A 25439-nucleotide genomic window follows, 5' to 3' on the forward strand; every position below is an offset into this window, starting at 1 on the left:
CGCTGGAGAAGAACATGGCAATTCACTCCAGTATTTTTGCCTGGAGAATCCCATGGACAGAGGAGCCTGGTGGGCTACAGTCCATGGCGTCTCAAAGAGTTGGACACAACTGAGACACACACACACACACACCCTGGCTCCAGAGCACATACTTTAAACCACCATAATATTCCTCCTCATCACAACAAGTTGGTTAACTGGTCCATTAATGTCTTGGACAAAGTCCATTTACAATTCCCAGGAAATAAAAATAGAGTCTAGGTGATAAAGTCTAAACTTTTTTCTTTTTCCCTGATGCTTGGTCTCGTTTCATTTGTTCACAGGATGTGGCTTGCAGACACTTTGTCCCCAGAACTTCAGACCAGTGTTCCTAGTGTGAAACAGCTGTGCTCAACAAATACTTCAACTCCAGCCATGTGTAGAAGCGCTGCCCAGGACACCACAATTCAAGATGGCAGCGGCAGGCTGTGCGTGAAGACACAGTGTGATCTGGAGAGTGAGCAGCTCGGTGGTGACTGTCCCGCGAGAGTTCAACCCCCTCCCTGCTGACAGAACCTAGTAAAACAGCCCTTCCCATAGCCTTTCAGGGAGTGCTCACACCTGACACTGTGAGCTCCATCTCTCCATTCTTTGATCACAGAATACAACTTTCCTTTGCTTCTGAACCAAACTTGGTCTCGTTCAGTTGGCTCAAACGACAGCAAGCAGAAGGACCCTTATTGGACACCAACCCAGGAAAGTTGGTTACCTTAAAAACGTATACTTTTAATTAAAGCACAGAGACCAAAATCATTCTCAACTTTGAGAATGTTTGACCCTCTGAACATTCCAACTGCTTTGACATTTCAGATCGTGCTGAAAAAGGAGCCTTACTTCACTACTGGGGTTTACGTGTGAATTTCCTGGAAAATACCCTGCGGAAACAGCTCCATCTGTAAGAAAATGCAACATGATAAATGATGACAGTCTAATGGGAAGTGCCACACAGAGGCTGAAAACCCTGAACTATTTCTGCTTGACTTGTGGTTTGACCTAGCACCAATCATTCCACCCTTGACTTCTCTGGGCTCTGTTTATCTCAGATTTAATAAATGGTAATTTTCAACTTCCCCTCACAATAGAAAAAGGGCATTTTTAAGGGAAATCAGCAATGCATAAAGTTCTCCATGTTTCTTAATATTTTAGCCAGAGAAATTTAAAGAGGAGTTTGTAATCTCACTGCAAAAATATTAGCTAAAATGTAAAGAACTCATACAACTCAATATAAAATAATGGGCAGAGGATCTGAATACACATTTTTCCAAAGAAGGCATACAGATGGCCAACAGGAACATGAAAAGATTCTCAACAGCACTAATCATCAGGGAAATGCAAATCAAAACCACAATGAGATATCACCTCACACCTACCAAAAGACAAGACATAACAAGTTTTGGGGCGGAGGTGGAGAGAAGTGAATTTTTATGCCCTGTTTGAGGGAATGTAAATTGGTACAACCAGTATGGAAAACAGTATGCAGTTTTCTCAAAAAATTAAGACTAGAACTACCATACAGTCCAGCACATAACTATCCAGTAGTTCTGGGTACTTCTGTGAAGTATATGAAAACACTAATTTGAAAAGATTTATGCACCTCTATATTCATTGCAACATAATTTACAATAACCAAGGAATGGAAGCAACCTAAGTGTCCACTGATAGATGAATAGATGAATGGATAAATAAAATGTGGTGTATATATATATATATATATATACAATGAAATATATTTCATATATATAATATATATACAATGAAATGCATATTTCATATAAATCATATAGATTATATATATATACACACACAATGAACTATATATACACTATGAAATAGTCTTCAGCCATAAAAGGAATCAGATCTTGTCATTTGTGACAACATGGATGGACCTCGGCAATTATTATAAGTGAAATATTAATAAGCTGAACAGATAAAGACAAATACCATATTTCACTTACATTTTCACTTCCATTTGGAATCTAAAAAGCAAATGTCACAGATAAAACAGAACAAAACTCATAGAGTACAAACTGGTGGTTTCCAGAGAGGAGGGAATGGGGGATGGGGGAAATAGGGGAAGGGGATTAAGAAGTACAAAGCTCAGTTACAACATAAATAAGTCACCACGGGTGCGTAATGTACAGCATAGGGATTCCAGTCAATGATATTGTAATACCATTGTAGGGTAACAGATGACAACTAGATTTATCATGGTTATCGCTACATAATATATAAAAATAATGAATCACTACATTGCACACTTGAAACTACTATAATATTGTACGTATTGTATTGTATTATATGTCAATAAAAATGAAAAGGAATCTTTGGTTCAGAGCACAGGATCTTGGGTACACATTAATAAATAACAAAATAGTTTACAAGCCAACTAGGAAAATAAAATAGAAGACTTCAGGCAGAAAGAGAAACCCAACCTGTGGACCAAAACTCTTGTTGCTTCCAAATTTGAAAAATGGTAGTGAAAAATAATAATGTCACTAACAATAATAATAATAATAATAGTAATATACATTATCAGGACTTTTCAGGTGGCAGAGTAGTAAGGTATCCACCTGCCAATGCAGGAGATCCAAGAGACAAGAGTTTGATCCCTGGGATGGGACAATCCCCTGAAGTAGGAAATAGCAACCCACGCCAGTATTCTTGCCTGGAGAATTCCATGGAAAGAGGAGCCTGGTGAGCTATAGTCCAGGGGGTTGCAAAGAGTCAGACACGACTGAGCAACTGAGCACATGCAGTATCAGCTACTGAGCACTTACACAGTCCCAGCACTCTGAAATGTGCACATGTGAGCTCATTCAAGCCTCACAGCAATCCTGATATTGCAGATACTACTATTAGTCCCATTCAACAGGTAAGGAAACAAGATCTGAGTGCTTGAATTCTTATGGATGTTTACATAAAGTGAGGATTAGTTATATGAGTCACCTTGACTAGGTCATGGTACCCATTTATCTTGTCAAGCATAAGTCTAGATGTTGCTGTGAAGGTTTTTTTTTTTTTTTTTAAGATAAAGTTAAAATTTAAGTCAGTAGAGTTTGAGTACAGCAGACTATTCACCGTAATGGAGGAAGGGCTTATCTAATATATTGAAGGTATTAAGAGAAAATAGACTGAGATGCCTGAAAAAGATAGAATTCTGCCTCCAGCCTGCTCTCAGACTTGAGCTACAATATCACCTCTTTCCTGGGTCTCCAGCCTGCTGGCCTACCCTGTAAAATTCAGACTTCCCAGGCCCCAGGATCATTAAGCCAATTCTTTAGAATCTCTCTCTCTCCTTGTCTCTCTATATGTATATACATATTTCCTAGTGGCTCTGTTTGTCTGCAGAAACCTAATACATACATACACATAGTAACTGAAAAACTTTGAATTTAAACTAAGAAAATCTTATTACAAACCCCATCTCAAAGTCTGTTCTCAACTCACAAAATTTTCTTTAGCCACTATTGTTCTTTACAGGGCCATGACAATAGTATCTGAAAACTAACAGTACCATTTGGTCTGGGGAAAAAAAAAAAAGATGAGAGGTATTTTCTCATTTTCTCCTAAGATTTATTCTCTTGCCCATAGCCTAAATTTAATTAAGCTCAATCAAATGTCTTTGAATCCTGCCCTCCAAATCTATTTGATTTCTCACATGCTGTCTATAGTTACTTAGCTTGTCATATACTCTCTTCCCTGAGCAGGGAGACTTGAGGGAAGACTGCTCAAGCATGTCAAGGTCACTTTGAGACTCAACTGCGGGCACAAACCTCTTGCAATGAAGGAAAGAAGGGCTAGTAGGAGACAGAGCGGCAAAGTGTAATGAATAGCCTTTGAAATCAGGCAGATCTGGGTTCAGATCTCGACTTTACCAAGTCAAGTCATAACCTTGAGCAAACCACTGCTGCTGCTAACTGCTGCTAAGTCACTTCAGTCGTATCCGACTCTGTGTGACCCCGTAGACGGCAGCCCACCAGGCTCCCCCATCCCTGGGATTCTCCAGGCAAGAACACTGGAGTGGGTTGCCATTTCCTTCTCCAATGCAGGAAAGTGAAAAGTGAAAGTGAAGTCGCTCAGTCGTGTCCGACTCTTTGCGACCCCATGGACTGCAGCCTACCAGGCTCCTCCATCCATGGGATTTTCCAGGCAGGAGTACTGGAGTGGGGTGCCATACATCTCCAAACCTCAATTTCCCTACCTGTCAAATGGGGATAGCCATACCTATCCTGAAGCATTGTTCTGAAAGTCAAGGAAACATGCTAAGCGAAGCACAGTGAAGGTACTTAAGAAGTCATAGCTCTCATCATTAGCAGCACTTCCACCTTAGAATGTAAAGCCTAACGTCTGCTTCCTAAGCTCACTTCTAATCAGACAACTGTTGTTGTTTGACCATATTCCATTGACATTGTTGTGATCTGAGGTGAAGGCTAAGTCCGCAATTATTCTATCTCCTATCCAACTTGGCAGCATGTCACATAGAGTGCTATAAAAACTCTGGGCTCCTTTCAGAGACCACAAAAAAGAGGGTTAAGGGTGGAATCAGAAAATCAATTTAGTTTCCGCCTAGGCAGCCTTTTGCTATAATGTTTCTTGAACAACATAATGGCTCTGTGGAGCTGATGACAGAGGGCAGCAGAAGAAACAGCCCAGTTGTGATGCAAGTTTGTCTGCTGCATCTTGAGCTGGCATTCCAAGGACAATAGATTCTTTAGCACTAGGGGTAATACTTGCAGAAAAGCTACTGATGTGGCAACCTCAAGTATGCCCTGCAAATCTACGTGCCAAGGTCTAGTTCTGTACACTGCCCACTGTGTGTGTGTGTGTGTGAACTCACTTCAGTCTTGTCAACTCTTTGTGACCCTATGGACTGTTGCCCGCCTTTGTCATGGGTATTCTCCAAGAATACTGAAGTGGGTTGCCATGCCCTCCTCCAGGGATCTTCCCCACCCAGGGATCGAACCTATGTCTCCTGCAGCTCCTGCATTGCAGCTGGGTTCTTTACTGCTGAGCCACTGGGGAAGCCCATACTGCCCACTATCTATACTTAATTCTGTAAAGTCTGTTTGTCCTCATAAAGTATCAGGAAAAAAATTAAAAAGTAGACAGAAGAACAAAATATTTGTAGCCCTGGTAATCAAAGACAACTATTGTCAGCATTTCAGCAAATTATTTCTAGTTTTTACTAATTTTGAGCATTGATCCAGCTGTTATTATATGTTCCATTACATATTCAATCATGTAACACCCTGAACAAGGAGTTGGCAAACTACAACAACAGCTCTGAATCACCGCCTGTTCTCGTAACTAAGATTCTATTATAACACATCCAAACAGGGAAGCCTGGCATGCTGTACTCCATGCAGTCACAAAGAGTCGGACACGACTGAGTGACTGAACAACGATGTTTATTCATTTACACGTTGTCTATTGTCTATGGTTGCTTCCACACCACAAAGGCAGAATTGAGTAGCTGACACAGAGACCATACTTAAAATACTTAACTACCTAGACCTTTGCTGAAAAAGTTCACCAACACCAGCCCCAGACAAATGGTCACTGAATGGATCAACTGTGGGGAGCCACTGGGATTCCTACCTCCACCGCATTCTCTGCATGCCCACATCCTAACCATCTTTCAAGAATACAAGTACTGCCACATCAGAAAATCTTCCTCTCATATTCCCAACTGGAAGGCAGCTCTTCCTCTCCTAAACCCCAACAGATCTTGATCCCTATTTTTGTTAATACCTTCTCCATTTTACACCACTTTTTTTGCACCCATGTTTTTTTATTATGTATCTTTTCTTATGGCTAGACCATATTTATCTCACATCACTAAGCTCAGTATCTAGCACATGAACAACATAACTCTATATATTTGCTGAACCAAAGTATTAAAATATAGTCTCCAACCTCCAAGAATGGACAACCTAGTTGAGAAAATAACATCAGTCACATTAAAACAAATTAGTTTTGATATAAGAAATGTTAAGAGAAGGAATATGTAGCTTGGGCTAGTATAATCAGGGAAAGCTTCTTGAAAGAAGAGGAACTGGGAGTGAAAACATGATTTTTCCCCTTTTTTAAAAATTGGGATATAGTTTCTTTACAATGCTGTGTGAGTATCTGCTGTACATCAAAATTAATCAGCTATGCTATGCTATGCTAAGTCACTTCAGTTGTGTCCGACTCTGTGCGACCCCATAGACGGTATATCCCCTTGCTCTTGGATCTCCCTCCTCCCCCACTACATCCCACCCACCTAAGTCACTGAAGAATACTGAGAGGAACTCCCTATGCGATATAACAGCTTCTCACTGGCTATCTACTTTAGACTTGGTGTGTGCTGTGTTAAGTCACTTCAGCTGTGCCTGACTCTTTGTGACCCCATGAACTGTAACCCGCCAGGCTCCTCCCTCCGTGGGATTCTGTAAGCAAGAACACTGGAGTGGGGAATCTTCCTGACCCAGGGATTGAGCCCGCATCTCTTCCACCTCCAGCACTGGCAGGCAGGTTCTTGACCACTAGCGACACCCGGAGAGCCCTCACACATAGTAGTGTGTGGACGTCAACCCTACGCTCCCATTACGTGCTGCCTTCCTTCCCCCTCTCCATGTCCACATATCGGTTTTCTACATCTGCATCTCTATTCCTGCCTTGCAAATAGGTTCATCAATACCATTTTTCTAGATTCCACGTATGTGCATTAATATACATTTTTGTTCTCTTTCTGACTTATTTCACTCTGTAAGATAGATTCTAGGTCCATCCACATCTCTACAAAGGACCCAATTTGGTTCCTTTTTATGGCTGAATAATATTCCATTGTATATATGTACCACAACTTCATCTATTCATCTGTCAATGTACATTTAGGTTGCTCCCATGTCCTAGTTATTGTAAATAGTGCTACAGTGAACACTGGAGTGCATGTGTCTTTTTGAATTATGGCTTTCTGCAGATATGTGCCCAGGAGTGGGGTTGCTGGGCCATAGGGTAGTTCTATTTTTAGCTTTTTAAGGAACCTCCATACTGTTCTCCATAGTGACTGTATCAATTTATATTCCCACCAACAGTGCAAGAAGGTTCCCTTTACTCTATACCCTCTCTAGCATTTATTGTTTGTAGATTTTTTTGTGTGATCGCCATTTTGACTGGTGCAAAGTGATGCCTCATTGTAGCTTTGATCTGTATTTCTCTAATAATTAGTGGGTGGTGCTGGGAAAACTGGACAGCTACATGTAAAAGAATGAAATTAGAAGGCTCCCTGCTGCTGCTGCTGCTAAGTCGCTTCAGTCGTGTCCGACTCTGTGCGACCCCATAGACAGCAGCCCACCAGGCTCCCCTGTCCCTGGGATTCTCCAGGCAAGAACACTGGAGTGGGTTGCCATTTCCTTCTCCAATGCATGAAGGTGAAAAGTTAAAGTGAAATCACTCAGTCGTGTCTGACTCTTAGTGACCCCATGGACTGCAGCCTACCAGGGTCCTCCATCAATGGGATTTTCCAGGCAAGAGTACTGGAGTGGGGTGCCATTGTCTTCTCCAGAACACTCTCTAACACCATACAAAAAATATATACTCAAAATGGATTAAATATCTAAATATAAGACCAGATACTATAAAACTCTTAGAAGAGAACATAGGAAGAACACTCTTTGACACAAATCACAGCAAAATCTTTTTTGACTCACCTCCTAAAGTAATGAAAATAAAAGAAAAAATAAATGGGACCTAATTAAACTTAAAAGCTTTTTCACAGCAAATAAAATGATAAATGAGAGGAAAAGACAACCCTCACAAAGGGAGAAAGTATTTGCAAATGAAGCAACTGAAAAGGGATTAATCTCCAAAATATACAAACAGCTCTATGTAGTATCAAAAACAAACAAACAATCCCAATTAAAAATTGGGGGAAGATCTAAATAGGCATTTCTCCAAATAAGACATACAGATGATAAAGAAGCACATGAAAAGATGTTGAAAATCACTTATTATCAGAGAAATGCAGGTAAAAAGGTGATTTTGAATGGAAAAAGAATAGGTGGGAGGCAGCAATAAAGACAGTAGGATGAAGAGTGCTCAATATTGTTTAGCACAGGGAAGAAAGACCTTGACAAGGTGGTGAGTGAGCTCAAGTAAGAGAGGGGAACTATACAAAGATATTGGGTAGGGCCAGAAAAATGTAGGGTTTTGGTAAACAACAACACAATCACTAGAGAAGAGAAACAGAAGAGAAATAACCACAATAGAGATGTAGAAGGACATGCACTCATCTTCTCCTGTAAGAACTCCAAAATTACAACTCACTGCTGAACAATCATTGACAGGAAAATGTTGGATACCACCAAAAAAAGATACCCCACGTCCAAGGGCAAAGGAGAAGCCCCAGCAAGACAGTAGGAGGGGCAAAATCACGTTTAGACTCAAACCCCATACCTGCCAGGGATGCTCAGAGGGCTCAAACAAAACCTTGAGCTCACCAGGATACTCCACAGACACTAGCCATACATGCCTTTTGAGTGTTTGAGTGTCTCCTGCGAAGGTCCAGGTCAGCAGTGGCCTGCTTCAGGGGCAGGAGCTCTGGGTGCAGCAGATCTGGGTATGGCATCAGCCCTCTTCAAGGCAGTTGCCATTAACCCCACCATAGAGCTGCTAGAACTTACACAGGACTGGAAAATAGACTCTTGGAGGGCACAAACCAAATCTTGTGTGTACCAAGACCCAGGAGAAAGGAGCAGTGACCCCACAAGAGACTGATCCAGACTTGCCCATGAGTGTCCAGGAGTCTCTGGTAGAGGTGTGGGTCAGCAGCAGCCTGCTGCAGGGTTGGGGGCACTGAGTGCAGCATGGGACCTTTTGAAGGAGGTCGCCATTATCTTCATTACCTCCACCGTAGTTTGGCCTCAGGTCACACAACAGGGAGGAACACAGCCCCGCCCATCAACAGAAAATCGAATTTAAGATTTACTGAGCATGGCCCCATCCATCAGAACAAGACCCACCTGGTTTCCCCCTCAGTCAGTCTCTCCCATCAGGAAGCTTCCATAAGCCTCTATCCTTATCCATAAGAGGGCAAACAGAATGAAAACCACAATCACAGAAAACTAATCAAACTGATTACATGGACCACAACCTTGTCTAACTCAATGAAACTATGAGCCATGCTGTGTAGGGCCACCCAAGACGGATGGGTCATGGTGGAGAGTTCTGACAAAACGTGGCCCACTGGAGAAGGGAATAGCAAACCACTTCAGTATTCTTGACTTGAGAACCCCATTAACATTATGAAAAGGCAAAAAGATAGGACACTGAAAGATAAACTCCCCAGGTCGGTAAGTGCCCAAGATGCTACTGGAGAAGAGTGGAGAAATAACTCCAGAAAGAATGAAGGGATGGAGCCAAAGCAAAAACAACACCCAGTGGGGATGTGACCAGTGATGGAATTAAAGTCTGATGCTGTAAAGAACAATATTGCATAGGAACCTGGAATGTTAGGTCCACGAATCAAGGCAAATTGGAAGTGATCAAACAGGAGATGGCAAGAGTAAACACCAACATTGTAGGAATCAGTGAACTAAAATGGACTGGAATGAGTGAATTTAACTCAGATGATCATTATATCTACTTCTAAGAATCCCTTAGAAGAAACGGACTAGCTCTCATAGGCAGCAAAAGAGTCCAAAATGCAGTACTTGGATGCAATCTCAAAAACAACAGAATGACCTCTGTTCATTTTCCAAGGCAAACCATTCAATATCAGAGTAATCCAAGTCTATGCCCCAACCAGTAACGCTGAAGAAGCTGAGGTTGGATGGTTCTATGAAGACCTACAAGACCTCCTAGAACACACAGAAAAGGTGTCCTTTTCATTATAGGGGACCGGAATGCAAAAGTAGGAAGTCAAGAGATACCTGGAGTAACAGGCAAATTTGGCCTTGGAGTACGGAATGAAGCAGGGCAAAGGCTAACAGAGTTTTGCCAAGAGAACGCACTGGTCATAGCTAACACCCTCTTCCAACAACACAAGAGAAGACTCTACACATGGACATCACCAGATGGTCAATACCGAAATCAGATTGATTATATTCTTTGCAGCCAAAGATGGAGAAGTTCTATACAGTCAACAAAAACAAGAGCAGGAGGTGACTGTGGCTCAGATCATGAACTCCTTATTGCCAAATTCAGATTTTAACTGAAGAAAGTAGGGAAAACCACTAGACCATTCAGGTATGACCTAAATCAAATCCCTTATGATTATACAGTGGAAGTGACAAATAGATTCAAGGTATTAGATCCGATAGAGTGCCTGAAGAACTATGGACAGAGGTTCATGACATTGTACAAGAGGCAGTGATCAAGACCATTCCCAAGAAAAAGAAATGCAAAAAGGCAAAATGTTTGCCTGAAGAGGTCTTACAAATAGCTGAGAGAAGAGAAGCCAAAGGCAAAGGAGAAAAGGGAAAGATATACCCATTTGAATGCAGAGTTCCAAAGAATAGCAAGGAGGGATAAGAAAGGCTTCCTCAGTGATCAGTGCAAAGAAATAGAAGAAAACAATAGAATGGGAAAGACTAGAGATTTCTTCAAGAAAATTAGAGATACTAAGGGAACATTTCATGCAAAGATGGGCTCAATAAAGGAAAGAAATGGTATGGACCTAACAGAAGCAGAAGATATTAAGAAGATGTGGCAAGAATACACAGAAGAACTGTACAAAAAAGATCTTCATGACCCAGATAATCACGATGGTGTGATCACTCATCTAGAGCCAGACATCCTGGAATGTGAAGTCAAGTGGGCCTTAGGAAGCATCACTACGAACAAAGCTAGTGGAGGTGATGGAATTCCAGTTGAGCTATTTCAAATCCTGAAAGATGATGCCATGAAAGTGCTGCCTCACTATGCCAACAAATTTGGAAAACTCAGCAGTGGCCACCAGACTGGAAAAGGTCAGTTTTCATTCCAGTCCCAAAGAAAGGCAAGGCCAAAGAATTCTCAAACTACCACACAATTGCAATCATCTCATACTAGTAAAGTAATGCTCAAAATTCTCCAAGCCAGGCTTCAACAGTATATGAACCATGAACTTTCAGATGTTCAAACTGGATTTAGAAAAAAGGCAGAGGAACCAGAGATCAAATCACCAATATCCGTTGGATTACTGAAAAAGCAAGAAAGTTCCAGAAAAAACATCTACTTTTGCTTTATTGACTACACCCAAGCCTTTGACTGTGTGGATAACAACAAACTGTGGAAGATTCTGAAAGAGATGGGAATACCAGACCACCTGACCTGCCTCTTGAGAAATCTGCATGCAGGTCAAGAAGCCACAGTTAGAACTGGACATGGAACAACAGACTGGCTCCAAATTGGGAATGGAGTACATCAAGGCTGTATTTTGTCACCCTGCTTATTTAACCTATATGTAGAGTACATGGTGTGAAATGCCAGGCTGGATGAAGCACAAGCTGGAATCAAGATTGACAGGAGAAATAATAACATCAGATATGAAGATTACACCACCCTTATGGTAGAAAGTGAAGAAGAACTAAAGAGCCTCTTAATGAAAGTGAAAGAGGGGAGTGAAAAAGTTGGCTTAAAAGTCAACATTCAGAAAACGAAGATCATGGCATCTGGTCCCATCACTTCATGGCAAATAGATGGGGAACAATGGAAACAGCAACAGACTTTATTTTGGGGGGCTCCAAAATCACTGCAGATGGTGATTGCAGCCATGAAATTAAAAGATGCTTGCTCTTGGAAGAAAAGCTATGAGCAACCTAGACAGCATATTCAAAAGCAGAGACATTACTTTGCCAACAAAGGTCCATCTAGCCAAAGCTATGATTTTTCCAGTAGTCATGTATGGATGTGAGAGTTGGACTATAAAGAAAGCTGAGTGCCAAAGAATTAATGCTTTTGAGCTGTGGTATTGGAGAAGACCCCTCAGACTCCCTTGGACAGCAAGGAGATCCAACCAGTCCATCCTAAAAGAAATCAGTCCTAAATATTCATTGGAAGGACTGATGTTGAAGCTGAAACTCCACTCCTTTGGCCACCTGATGCAAAGAACTGGCTCATTGGAAAAGACCCTGATGCTGGGAAAGATTGAAGGTGGGAGGAGAAGGGGACGACAGAGGATGAGATGGTTGGATGGCATCACATATCCAACGGCCATGAGTTTGAGAAAATTCTGGGAGTTGGTGATGGACAGGGAAGCCAGGCTTGCTGCAGTCCATGTGGTGGCAAAGAATTGGACACGACTGAATAACTGACTGAACTGAATGCAATCACTTAAAAAGGAGCCTGGGATGAATTCTCAAAAGAGCAATGACCAGCCAGCATAGGCCTTAGTTGACAGCCTGCTTAGAATTCTACAGTGGAACATTATCAGTTCAATTCTGCACACTCTGTTACTTAATGAGCATCATTTGTGAAATATTTGAATGAGACTGGTCCCCAGCTCAGAAATTACAGGAAGGTGAATACAAATCCACTCAACCCTGTGGTCTCCCACAGGACTCTGTACATAATCTTCTTCATAGCACAAACCATGCACTCTTGTAATTGTCTCTGTTTACATGTTCATATTCCCCACTAGGCATGAACTTCTTCAGGACACCTTAGTCATGGATTGTTTAATTATCAGAGGAAAAAAAGAGCCTACTTTTTTTTTTTAAGAGAAACTTAAGATGGCAGTAGAATCACTTGGACTACAATTTGGGGGTGTACTGGCAGTCCTTTCCAGAACTGTGAAGCTTCCAGTCTGTCTTCCTGCAGTCTTCTCTGTTTCATATCTACCAAGGTCCATACTTTTGGTCCTCCCACTCTTCTGAAAATCATCTTCTTCTCGAACATAAACCATACTTAATGGATTCCAGAATTCACATTTTCCAAGATTTAACAGCTCTAAACTACATAAATTTTTTTTTAAATTTATACTGAAGTATAGTTGATTTATAATACTTGAGGTATACAGTAAAGTGATTCAGTTACAGGTAGGTCCTTGATGTTAATCTATTTTATATGTAGTAGTCAGTATCTGTTAATTCTAAATGCACCTCTCCTCCTCCTTTCCCCTTTGGTAACCATAAGTTTGTTTTCTATGCGAGTCTATTTCTGTTTTGAAAATAAGTTTATATATAAAAGTCCACATATAAGTGATATCATACCCAGGCTTCCCTGATGACTCAGCTGGTAAAGAATCTTCCTGCAATGCAGAAGACACAAGAGACTTGGATTCAACTCCTGGGTCAGGAAGATCCCCTGGAGGAGGAAATAGCAACCCATTCCAATATTCTTGCCTGAAAAATTCCATGGACATAGAAGTCTGGCAGGCTACAGTCCAAAGGGTCGCAAAGAGTTGGACATGACTGGATGACCAAGCATACACATAATATTTTATAATATTTGTTTTCCTCTAACTTACTTCACTTAGAATAATAACCTCTAGGTCCATCCACCTTGCTCTAAATGACATTATTTCATTCTTACAGCTGAGTAACATTCCAGTGTGTGTGTGTGTGTGTGTGTGTGTGTGTGTGTGTGCGTGTGTGTGTGTGAATCCCATCTTCCTTATTCATTCAGTTGTGGATGGACATTTAGGTTGCTTCCATGTCTTGGCTACTGTGAATGGTGCTGCAGCGAACATAGGGGAGTATGTATCTTTACGAGTTATGAGTTTTGCCCAAATATATGCCCAGGAGTAGGATGGCTGCATCATATGGAAATTCTATTTTCAGCTTTTTTAAGGACCCTCCATACCATTCTCCATAGCTTCTGTACAAATTTACTTTCCCGTGAACAATGAAGGAGGGTTCCCTTTTCTCCACACCCTCTCTAGGAGTTATTATTTGTAGACTTTTTGATGATGGCCATTCTGACTAGTATTAGGTAATAACTCACTGTAGTTTTGATTTGCATTTCTCTAATAACTGGCAACGTTGAACATCTTTTCATATAACTTTTGGCCATCTATATGTCTTCTTTGGAGAAATGTCGACTCAGTTCTTCTGCCTATTTTTTGATTGGGTTTTGTTTTGTTTTTTTAAGATTGAGCTATATGAGCTGCTTGTACATTTTGGAAATTAATACCTTTTCAGTTACATCATTTGCAAATATTTTATCCCATTCTATAGGCTGTCTTTTCATTTTGCTTATGGCTTCCTTTGCTGTTAAAAAGCTTTTAAGTTTAACTGGGTCCCATTTATTTTTGCTTTTTTTCCCATTATTCTAGGAGATGGATCCAAAAAATACTGCTGCAATTAACATCAAAGAGTGTTTGGCTTATGTTTTCCTCTAGGAGTTTTATAGTATCTGGTCTTACATTTAGATCTTTAATCCATTTTGAGCTTATTTTTGTATATGATGTTAGAGAATGTTCTAATTTCACCCTTTTACAGGAACCTGACCAGTTCTTCCAGCACCACTAACTCAGAAGACTGTGTTTTCTCAATTGTATATTCTTACCTCCTTTGTCATAGATTAATTGACCATAAATGTGTGGGTTTATTTCCGAGCTTTCTATCATCTTCCATTGTTCTGGGTGTCTGTTTTGATTGGTGTAGCTTTGAGGTATAGTCTGAAGTCAGGGAGCATGATTCCTCCAGCACCATTCTTCTTTCTTTAGATTACTTTGGCTATTCAGGGTCTTTTTTGTTTCCATACAAATTTTTTTAAAATGTGGTTCCAGTCCTTTGAAAAATGCCATTGGTGATTTGATAGAGATTGCCTTGAACCTATAGATTACCTTGGGTAATATGGCCATTTTAACAGTATTAATTTTCCAATCCAAGGACATGGTATATCTTTCCATCTTTTTGTGTTTGTGTGGTCTTCAATGTCTTTCATTAGCATCTTATAGTTTTAAAATAACAGGTCTTTTGCCTCCTTATATAGGTTTATTCCTAGGTATTTTATTCTTCCTGATGCAGTGGCAAATGGGATTGTTTCCTTGATTTCTCTTTCAGATATTTCATTGCTAGTGTATAGAAATGCAGAAAATTTCTGTATATTAATTTTGTATCCTACAACTTTACCAAATTCATTGATGAGCTCTAGTAGTTTTCTGGTGGCAGTTTTAGGACTTTTTATGTGTAGTGTCATGTCATCTGTAAACAACTGAGTTTTATTTCTTCCTTCCCAATTTTGATTCCTTTTATTTCCTTTTCTCCTCTGAATGCTGTGGCCAGGACTTCCAAAACTATGTTGAATAAAAATGGTGAGAGTGGGTATCCTTGTCTTGTTCCTGAGCATAAAAGGAATGCATTCAGCCTTTCACCACTGAGTATGATGCTAGCTGTGGGTTTTTTACATCTCATAAATATCTTAACTTTCAGTGACATCTGATGCAGTTGGGTCCATAAGTTTGCACCCAAACTTCAGAATGATATCACGACATTAGAGGAAAATTTTAAAAGTCATAGTAGAGCATTGTTTTTTTTCAAAGACATGTTTCATCACCAATGTTCTCAATGGCACAGCAGATGATACAACACAGAAAAGGTGATTTCAAAGGGCTGAACTCTGAACATGAAGTTTTAGGAACATCTTAATTTATTTTACTTATATTTCCCTTTTTATCATAAATAGAGAAAAAGTTTTTTCAATAATCACAAAGTAAAAATTCTAAATGATGAAAAGGTATCATGTCATAGTATAAGTGGCAGCTTGTGCCTCTCTGAGACATGGACTTATAGTTGATAATGTCTTTCTCTTAATGATGGGCCATATTTGCTGCTTCTCTATGACTCCAGGTTAAATAAGGTTCTGGGGGGAGAAAAAGAAGGTTCTGGGTTGCCAGGTCTTCAAGTCACAATTTAAAATGACAGCGAAGTACAAGCCCAATTCTGTCTGATTGTGTCAACTGCTTGTTTTATCTTCAAAATCCCAAGAGAGCGCATTTGTCCCAATTTCAGTCAGATGTCCACTCCAACTGAATCAGCCAGTGGAGTAGAACTAGCATGGATCAGAGATCCATCAGATCACAAAGACAAGATGGAGACATAGTCAGGGTGCCCAAAGATGAGGACAGAAGTGGATCTGGACCCGGAGCAAAGTGATCTATCCCAAGTGCTGGAAAGGTAACGTAGGAACCAGACTCTTCATTTACTTGGTATTATTATTATTTAGGTTTGGTTTTGTTAAATTGCTTCTCTTAGCAGACCACCTGGAGATTTTTTTCATAAGCTCAGTTCTCAACTAATTCTTTGGTTTTATTTAATAGAACCCTGAGTTTAAAGATCTTCGATGCCAGATAGTACTTGTTGATTTTCCACACCGTGCTCTTCCGTGTACCAAAGAGGCTGATATCTTGGAAACGTCATTGCTCAGAATCTCTTATCACAAGAATTCTAGTATGATTCAGTCAAGAATCTAAGACCTTCATGTGAGATTCAGAAGGAAGAAGGTGGAGTCAGTCCTCTGACAGTAGTGTTGGAGTCATGTGGGGGATGGCATATGTCAGATATGAAGCTTGCTGGCTTCCTGTAGTCTCCCTGAGACTCATCCACTTAGGAGCTCCAGCCAGAAGAGGTAACTAACAGCAACTTACCTGTAATTTCTGCACTTTAGGGTTCCTTAGAAGTCTGGAATGGCCATGATGCCTTCTGCTCCCTAACCTCTTCAATAGTGATGTATCCTTCTAACCTCCTTTATTAAATGGTTTCTCATTCAAAATGCATAAGGCAGGCTTATGCTATCTTGACTGAACTGCCTGGTACATCCTTTCAAGTGGTGGTGGTGGTTTAGTTGCTAAGTTGTGTCCAACTCTTTGTGATCCCATGGACTGTAGCCCTCCAGAATCCTCTGTCCATGGGATTTTCCAGGTAAGAATACTGGAGTGGGTTGCCATTTCTTTCTCCAAGGGATCTTCCCAACTCAGAGATCAAACCCATGTCTCCTGCATTGGCAGGTGGATTCTTTACCATTGAGCTGCCAGGGAAGCCCAGAGACCGAAGGTTCAATCCCTGGGTTGGGAAGATCCACTGGAGAAGAGATAGCTACCCACTCCAGTATTCTGGCCTGGAGAATTCCACGGGCTGTATAGTCAATGGGGTTGCAAAGAGTTGGGCATGACTGAGCGACTTTCACTTTCACTTTCATATTAAAAACAAACACATAATATTAGTAGTGGGTCCCAAACTTAAATGTGTACAAAATTATTTGGTGGACTGTGTAAAAATTCAGATGCAGCATTTCTTGAAAGAGCCCAGAAAGCTATGCTTTTATCAAGCACTCCAGGTGACTCTGATGCAGGCGGCCTGAGTCCACACTGAGAAATGCTGCTTTAATATTCAGGACCCCTGCTCTATGTGGACTCATACTGGAGAATATTCTGATGCCCAGATCAGTCACTCCAGGTAGGCAGCACACTTCGCAACCTAGTGGCCAAAACAAAGTTTATTCCTATCTGTAAGTGCTCTCATCATATTCTTCAAATTACTCGCTCACCACAAACATGTTACCTCTGATAAATAACTTACCTATGCAGTACAATAGAGTTTAAAGATGAAGAGGACAGGGTCAGACCTGGGATCAAACTCGGGTTTTACCACTTATTGGTATATGCTATTAAGCAGCTCATAACTTACTTATCCATAAACACCTACCTCACAGAGCTGATCATTATGTATATAATAGGATTAATGTTTACCTTCCCCTCTTATACCTGGAAATCCATAAACATGGGAACTATATCTAATATATTTATTGCTTTGTCATCATTCAAAAAATAATTATTAATATGTGTCAGACTTTACACTAGATCCAAATGAGGATACACTGCTTATCAGCAATGTTTAGAAGAATTCATGCTCACAAAACTTTTCAGCAGCAGCAGCAGCAGATAAGATCAGTAACTTGCTTTTAAGAGCCTATTGTAAATGGCAGGTACATTTGCAAGTCATAAAGGGCAAACAACAGTATGTTAAAAAATAATATTTCACACAATAATAGCAGCAGCCTACATTATTAACAGAATAAAAGTGTGATGGGAAGGAAGTCCTTAAGTCCTTAGGTGTGAGCTACCCTCTCTGTCACACAGTGCTCATTACCAGCTGCACAGGAAGCATGGCTGTTACCGCAACACAGGCTGAAGATGGTCTTATGGCCACTCAAGCAAGGAGAGATCTTCTAATCTGGAGTTTTAATTTCTCATGCTCTATCTTGTGAAATGGGTCTAACTTCACCATCTAACATCCCCTTCCTTCTGGGTCTAACTTCCCCAGTTAGACCTCTATTAATATCATCTGTGAGGAAAGACCCTGGCCACCCATTCATTTGAAATGATGCAGTAGTTCACAGCCCTCCTGGTTCCCTAAGTGAATGGCTGTTGCAATTGATAATAGGCTGTCACTCCTGAGCCTCTGATCTGACCTGAGCCCCACTGATGCAGAAGGACAGAAGACACCCTCATAGACTGAAAGAAATTCTTATTCCCTCTTCTGCTCACAACATACGTGAGCAGACACCAAGGCTGATGGCAGACAGCTTCTGTCTGCACCTTCCTGTACTTAAAGTGACCAGGACAGACCTTGAGAAATACTGGGGCATAATTTACCTCCAACAACCCAGGCTTCTCTTCAACAGGTCTCTTAGAATCAATTGCAATATGCTTCCCAACACACAAACATCCAGAGTGACTGATTCACAGGCTTCTACTTTCCATGTAGTTACATCAACCTTTTGATTTTTACAAATAGATAATATGCATGGAAAGAAAGTAAAAGTGATAGTCGCTCAGTCATGTCCAACTCTTGGCAACCCCATGGACTGTAGCCTCCAAGGCTCCTCAGTCCATGGAATTCTCCAGGCAAGAATACTGGAGTGGGTTGCCATTTGCTCCTCCAGAGGATCTTCCTGACCCAGGGATTGAACCCAGGTCTCCCACATTGCAGGCAGATTCTTTACTGTCTCAACCACCAGGCAATCCCAAATGAATATGGAATCTTCCCAACCCAGGGATCGAACCCATGTCTCTCATGTCTTCTGTGCTGGCAGGAAGGTTCTTTACCATTACTGCCACCTGGGAAGCCCCATATGCATTGAGTGCTTACTAAAGTCCAGGTACCAGCAAGCACCTTGCATGCATTATCATATTGATTTTCCCCATTATGAAATGGCACATTTTTCCTGCCTTACAGAGAAGGAAATGGGGACCTAATGCCATACAGCAAGAAGAGCTGCAGCCTTTGCTTCATCTGACTTGAGCATGCCCATTCTCCACCCTCTCCTGCTCTGCCTCCCTAGACTGATCTGTGAAAAAGAAGCGTTACACTGAGTTAGAGCAGCGCTGGCAAAGTTTTTCTATAAAGGTCCAGACAGTAAACACATTAGTCTGCCCATTCTGGGGTTCTACCATGGAGACTGCTCTGTGGTTTACCGTAAAACAGCCAGAGGCAAGAGGAAAACAAGGGGGCATGGTGGCTGTCTTCCCTCGAGTGAGTTAAAGTCAATCATGTCCGACTCTTTGCGACCCTATGGACTATACAGTCCATGGAACTCTCCAGGCCAGAATACTGGAGTGGATAGCTGTTCCCCTCTCCAAGGGATCTTCCCAACCCAGGGACTGAACTGAGGTCTCCCGCATTGCAGGCGGATTCTTTACCAGCTGAGCTACTAGAGAAGCCCAAGAATACTCAAGTGGGTAGCCTATTCCTTCTCCAGGGAATCTTCCTGACCCAGGAATCAAACTGAGGTCTCCTGCATTGCAGGCAGATTCTTTACCAGCTGAGCCACTAGGGAAGCCCAAGAATACTCAAGTGGGTAGCCTATTCCTTCTCCAGGGAATCTTCCTGACCCAGGAATCAAACCGAGGTCTCCCGCATTGCAGGTAGATTCTTTACCAGCTGAGCTACTAGGGAGTCTCTGTCTTCCCTTAAAACTTTATTTACAGAAGCAGGCAGTGGAATGGATTTTGCCTGCAGATCATCTTTGCAAAACCCTGAGTCAGAGGAATGTCAAGCCATACAGACAAAGCTATCAGGCTCAGCAGAAAGGCAGCCTTGCCTCAGTTGTCTGTGGTTTCTGTGGGACCAGCCCCGGGAGACACAGGTTTTGCATATTTTCTACAAGCTCCTGCTGTCCTGAGCAAGGAATGACTAAGATGGGCCCCCGGAAGCTCCTGATGTCTATCACTGAGAAGAGAGATTTCAGACTCATCAGTTTCTCTCACTGCCAAGCCCCCATGTCAAAACTCAGGGCCTCAAGCATTACCCATACTTCCTTCTAAGATGCTCCCCATGCACTACTGGCACCAAGTATAACTCACGAGGACCTACTGTATAGCACAGAGAACTCTACTCAAGGCGCTGTGGTCACCTAAATGGGAGTGAAAGGAGTGAAAGTGTTAGTGGCTCAGTCCTGTCTGACTCTTCGCCACCCCATGGAGCCCCGCCAGGCTCCGTTGTCCATAGAATTCTCCAGAGTGAGAATTCCTTTCTCCAGGGGATCTTTCTGACCCAGGGATCAAACCCAGGTCTCCTGCATTGCAAGCAGATTCTTTATCATCTGAGCCACCAGGGAAGCCCTAAATGGGAAGGAAATCCAAAAAAAGAAAAAGAGGGGATATATACATTCTCAAAGCTGATTTACTTTGCTGTACAGCAAAAACTAACACAACATTGTATAGTAACTATACTCCAATCAAAATTAATTAAAAAATAAAATTCTCCCCCTCCGAAAAGTAATACTGTTCCAGAAAGAATGTATTACCATAAAATTCTTAGAAAATAAATGTATCATTAAAAATGGCTATGTCAATTACTAAAAAATTTTAAATTCTTAAAATGAATAAAGTTTAAAGAATGAAATAAGATGTCCCCCAGTCAGGGTCCCCTTCTCCCTGTACACATCTCCCTCATGTGGTTGAAGGTCAGTGACACTAGAAATACAAAACAAAACAGAACAACAACTGGAAAAGAAAAGCATGCCCTGCTGGTGAGAGCAATCATATTCAGTGGTGTGCATATAAACACCATCTACCATTTATGTGCAATGACCGTGCAACACAATAACAATTATGAATACTTATTGGGAGATAACAACTTTTTTGTACACTGTATTTGATTACAACAATGAGCTGCGTTCACACTCTCAGCCTTCACAGTCTGCTGCACATGAAGCATGAGTGTGTCAGCTCACAATTAAATATCATGATATAGAGCATCAGTCCCCATCTCTCATTTTCTCTCACATTTTTCAGATAATCCATACAGTGCCCACACCAATAAAAGAACAAATCTTCTTGCTATAAGGCAGCATGCTATAATGTGAATGGAACACCAGACTTAGAATATTAATTGCAAGCCATTTATCAACGTGCCAGGCACAGTCCTAAACAGATTGCATAAATTATCTCCTATTAACCTTAGCAACTTCATGATGGGAGTACTATTATCATCTCCAGATCATAACTGAAGACACTGAGGCTGCCCTCAGAAAAAGTCTTTTCCATTGCTTTCATGACAGTATAGGATTTTGCTTTACCTCTCTGCAAAAAAATTTTATTGTACCTTCAGGAACTGACAAACAACTCTTAAAATGTCGATGTCTCCTGACATGAGCTCAGGGTCCTCCATAAACTGCAAAGGAGCTCCTCTGAGATCATCATATTGTCACTTGACTCTGATGTCAACCTCGAATGAAAAAGCAGAATGATCTGAGTGGGTCTGCATGCCAGACACTGACAGTTCCTTTCAAGGCCTTAGAAAGAAGGAAGAGAGCAGTTAAAGGCAAAGGATTAGATTCTACATGGCAACACGGGTAGATCTTAAAAAGTACAATGTTGGTTAAAAAAAATGAGTAGGTGAGATACTTGACATCATATCACTTACCTAATGTAAAAGCACAGGCGTGTAAAACTGCAATGCACATTTTGGAAGACAGACACACAGCAAAGGAGTATGAATTGGATGATTAGAACGGTTGCTGTGAGGAAGGGAGGGAAAGGGGAGTAGGTATAGAACAGGGATAAAGTAAAGACAAAAAATAAAATAAAATAACGGTCTTGAAAGTAATAGAGACCATGCCCCTGAATCAAGATATGTCACTAGTCAATCTACTGAAATTGAGGTCTAAGAAAGAAAACAGAAAAAAAAAAAAAGTTTCCCATCCAAAGGACAAACAGACCATGAAAATGATCATGATAAATAGATCTGTGTAGGAAAGGTAGGGGTTGATCTAGTCTGAATCCACCGTGTCCCCCAAACAGTACCATCTGGGCTTGTAGGAAATAAACAATGTTTGTAATGTAGCCTTGACAAAACAAGGGCACAGCCATCAGCAATGCAGAATCACTCTTATTGAGCAATGATCCTGGCTAAGTAATATTTTCTCAGGGATAAACCGACAGCTCAGTAACAGATCGAACAGACACAGCCATTAATACATCCACGGTACTAATACATTTCTTAAATTAACACTGTATAAAATTAAATGTCACGCAAACAAGATAGGCTTGTTCATTAAACAGAGTTGAGGAGAGGGAAAGGGTAGTGATCTCTGAAGCTAATGGGTATCTTGAGTCAGGCCAGACATATCGAGAATCTTCATAGCATTGGCTAATGCAAATTGGGGTGGGGAGGATTTTGTCATGTCCCAGTCAGACTGGGAAGGAAAAAAAAAGGTTAGATCATGGCATAAGAGGAGTCTTTGCTTCTCAATTTGCCAAACATCACATGTCTGATGATCTCTTGATGAATCACTAGCTGTCTCAAAATCCAAAGGCTACAGAATAAAGTAAGAACAGAGAAAGACAGCTGAGTTCTCTCACACAGCTCAGCTGACACTGGAGTTTGAGGAAATTCGTTTACTTTCAAATATATGCCTGACAGCCTATTCTCAAAGCAAAGTACCCTACTTTTGCAGTCACCATTACAACCTCACTAACCAAGAACATCAATGTGGACATGACAGTCTCACAAGGAATGCTTAAATTCACAAGAGGCATACCAACATCTGACAGATTGCTTGAATGAGAAGTCTAAATAAGTACTAGCATTGACAATTGCAAGGATGACAATGAATTTCAAGAGGCTGGAAATCCAACAATGTCTACCAGTCCAGTAATCAGGGCAAGGCTCAGTTTCTGCTTATCATCATTTCTCATCTATCCATAAGACCAAAGTAGAGAGTACTGTGTCTGGATGGCCTGGTAGGGATGTTAAAAAAGAAAAAAAAAAAAAAAATGGTTCTAGAAGAAGACAGCCCTAGGAATGAATTCTATGTCTGCCACTGTAGCATCTGTATGAACTTGGGCAAACGACTTATCTTCTCTAAGCCTTAACTTTCTTACACGTGAAAGGGGAAAAACTAAATGAGACAGTATGTATAAACAGTCAGCATAGACAGTTAAATTCAGTTAGGTACTTAATAAATACCAGCTATTACTAAAATCACTTGGCAGTAGGTCCTGAAGGATGTAGTTGGGGAGCATCTACTGATCACTCAGTACATGTCAAGCACGGTGCAGACACTAGAGATACACAGATGAACAAGCCTCAGAGCTAGATAATCCTACTTGCGAGTTTCTCCGTTGTTTGAATTACAGCTTCCGAGACCAACCATTATCTCTACTAAATTCTACATTCTCACTGGCAATAAATCAATATACTCAAAAGGAAGGACATCTGTTTTCTGTGCCAGTCTCACCAATATCAATTTGCTATCAAGTGAAGCATGGGCACAAAAATGTGAGAAATGGAGAACAATTAAAAATAAAGCAAAGGGGCACAGAATTGCTCTCAGAAGGCAGGAGTTTGTAACTTTAAAGAAGCTATCACTTATTGAGTGCTTACTGAATGCCAGGCACTGTGCTTTGTACCTTATATTGAACGCCCCTCCCACCCTATGATGCCTAATGCCTTGGTTTTACTAAATGCCTTGGTTTTACCTAAAGCTTTGGTTTTACCCCACTTGACAAACACCAGCTGTCCAGCCCAGGGGCCCATCGACCTCCTGCCTCAACCCTAGAACACTCATTTCTTTTCTGTTTCTATACTAATATCCTTCAAAAGGCATTTGATCAGCAGATGGGTTATGTGATTCTTGAACCCAGGTGCTGTATCTTGGTTGCGGCTAAGAGGGCAGTGTGTCATTAACACAAACACATTTATGAGAGCGGGTGACACAGACAAGTGATATGGACTAGGTACAAGGTAATAAGGTGTGGCAAAAGCTGTGCCAAGTTGCTGTGTGTATGTTTCATATCACGTAAAGGGATGGGCAGGTACTCAGTACTGACCATTTTCCCCACAGCAACACACAAGCCCACGTTACCAGATTTTCTAGCATTTAAAGAAACAATGGAAAAAATAGATAAATAAAAATAAAAAGAGTGGGGAAAAAAAGAAGCAATGTAAATATCATGGGGGAGCAGAGATTGGATGAAGATGATTGAAAGGTATAAACTTCTAGTTATAAAATAAAGTCTTAGGGGTGCAGTATACAATATGTTTAATATAACTGGCACTGCTGTATGTTATACATGAAAATTGTTAAGAGAGTAAATCCTAAGAGTTCTCATCACAAGGAAAAATATGGTTTTCTTTTTCTTTTATCTTGTATCTATATGAGATGATGAATGTTCACTACACTTGTAGTAATCATTTCATGATATATGTAAGTCAAATCATTATGCTGTACACCTTAAACCTGGAATGGTTATTCACTCCAATACTCTTGCCTGGAGAATACCATGGATGGAGGAACCTAGCGGGCTATAGTCCATATGGTCACAAAGAGGTGGACATGATTGAGCGACTAACACACACACACCTTAAATTTATACAGTGCTGTATGTCAGTTATACCTCAATAAAACTGGAAAAATAAACAATGTAAACATAAAATTTTATGTAAAATTTTTTCAAATTTTCAAACATGTTGTCAATCTAAAACTAGCCAGGTTTTCAACGTGGGTGTCTGTGTTTTGAGCTCTCACATCTGTCAAAAGTCAGAATTTCTTTTGTCTTCCCAGATAAGGTGTTTCTCTTTTACAGATTTACTTTTCAAAAGTTTTTATATTTTTTTCTAAATGTCTATCCCATTCGGGTATAAGCTCCTTGAAAATACAGTTTCTTTCACAATTCTAAGCCTCTGGTTCAAAATTAGTGCACAGGGTTTATACAGAGAGAAAAGGGGGTTGATCTTTCCTTTTCTTTTAATGAGCCAAATGTGCTCATTAAACAGTCAACATATATTCCTTGAACATTTTTCATCATAGCCAGGAACGGTGTTAGACGTTGGGATTACAGCAGTGAAAATGATGATATACTTTGAATCCCCCCATTTCTATTGGCAGTGGAAGAGCTTTCCTAGTCTTTTTGGCACTTAGTTGTATCAGTTCAGTTCAGTTACTCAGTCATGCCCAACTCTTTGAGATCCCATGGACAGCAGCAC

The 25439-nt window shown here is 40.8% G+C and overlaps 1 long non-coding RNA gene across 24 annotated transcripts in view; it reads right to left on the reverse strand.

The window, feature by feature from the left end:
- Nucleotides 1-25439, reverse strand: part of LOC147358454 (uncharacterized) — a 461639-nt gene that overhangs the window by 224643 nt on the left and 211557 nt on the right. Inside the window, exon 3 of one of the 24 annotated variants that reach the window (XR_015142278.1) lies at nt 21555-21677. The exons of the other annotated variants lie outside the window; for them this stretch is intronic. This is a non-coding gene — a long non-coding RNA (uncharacterized LOC147358454). The remainder of the gene's footprint in view (nt 1-21554; nt 21678-25439) is intronic. 24 annotated transcript variants of the gene reach the window in all.

This window comes from Bos grunniens, chromosome 15 (genome assembly GCF_055505025.1).
Source record: "Bos grunniens cultivar Pamir isolate PY7600 chromosome 15, Bosgru_T2T1.0, whole genome shotgun sequence".
NCBI classification, from domain to species: Eukaryota; Metazoa; Chordata; class Mammalia; order Artiodactyla; family Bovidae; genus Bos; species Bos grunniens.